Consider the following 825-nt stretch of genomic DNA (forward strand, 5'->3'; position numbering starts at 1 on the left):
ACTGCTTTGACAGGGGATTCTGGGTGTGACAAAAAGGGCAGTTTTAATTGTATTTTCACCGCCAGAGATGGAGAATAGTGCTCATGGCCTTTTCTATGTCAAAATAACTTGGCTGGCTTTGGAGAATGAGATGCACCTGGACTTAGGCAAAGGGTGCTATTATTTGCTATCCTGCTTCAGGCAGCAAAAGGTATTGGGTCCACCTAGCAACAGGCACAGTGAGGATGTTTGTGTTTAGGGAAGCAAGAAGGGTAATTTCACGGCCTATCCCTTCTGTAGTTTCTGGAATCATGAAAATCATGATTCAGGAAAATTATTTTCCATAACACACAACCTGAGGATTCAGGGCTAACCAGCATCTGCCATTGTCTTATTCTGGTTTAGTGGAGATCATAATCTTGTAAAGAGAGCCAGTGTGGCATAGTGGTTTGAGTGTTGGACTGTAGCCATGTTCTAGAAGAGTTTTTTTCCTGTCGTTTTGTCAGCGTCTGTGCCTGGCATCTTCAGAGAACAAATAATTGTGTTCATCATTTGGAAAGGTTTTGTTCTGAAATATAAGTAGGCCAAGTACTGGAAAGCACTCTGGATGGCTAACTGGAATGAAATTGTTTGCTATGGGCTATAGGTATAACAGTACCTTTTGCTCCTGGCTTACTCACATCACATCTAATATCTTTGCTTGTTTGTGTTTTAAGGCTGTCAGAATGAAAACTGGAGAAGGCTCCTATACCTTCCATGGTTGTGTAGAAAAGGGAATTTCAGCCACTGTTGTTTGTCATGCAACCAGGTAACAAGCAATGCCTACAAACAAGCCAAGTTTGGTGT

Source organism: Sceloporus undulatus, chromosome 5 (genome assembly GCF_019175285.1).
Source record: "Sceloporus undulatus isolate JIND9_A2432 ecotype Alabama chromosome 5, SceUnd_v1.1, whole genome shotgun sequence".
Lineage (NCBI taxonomy): Eukaryota > Metazoa > Chordata > Lepidosauria > Squamata > Phrynosomatidae > Sceloporus > Sceloporus undulatus.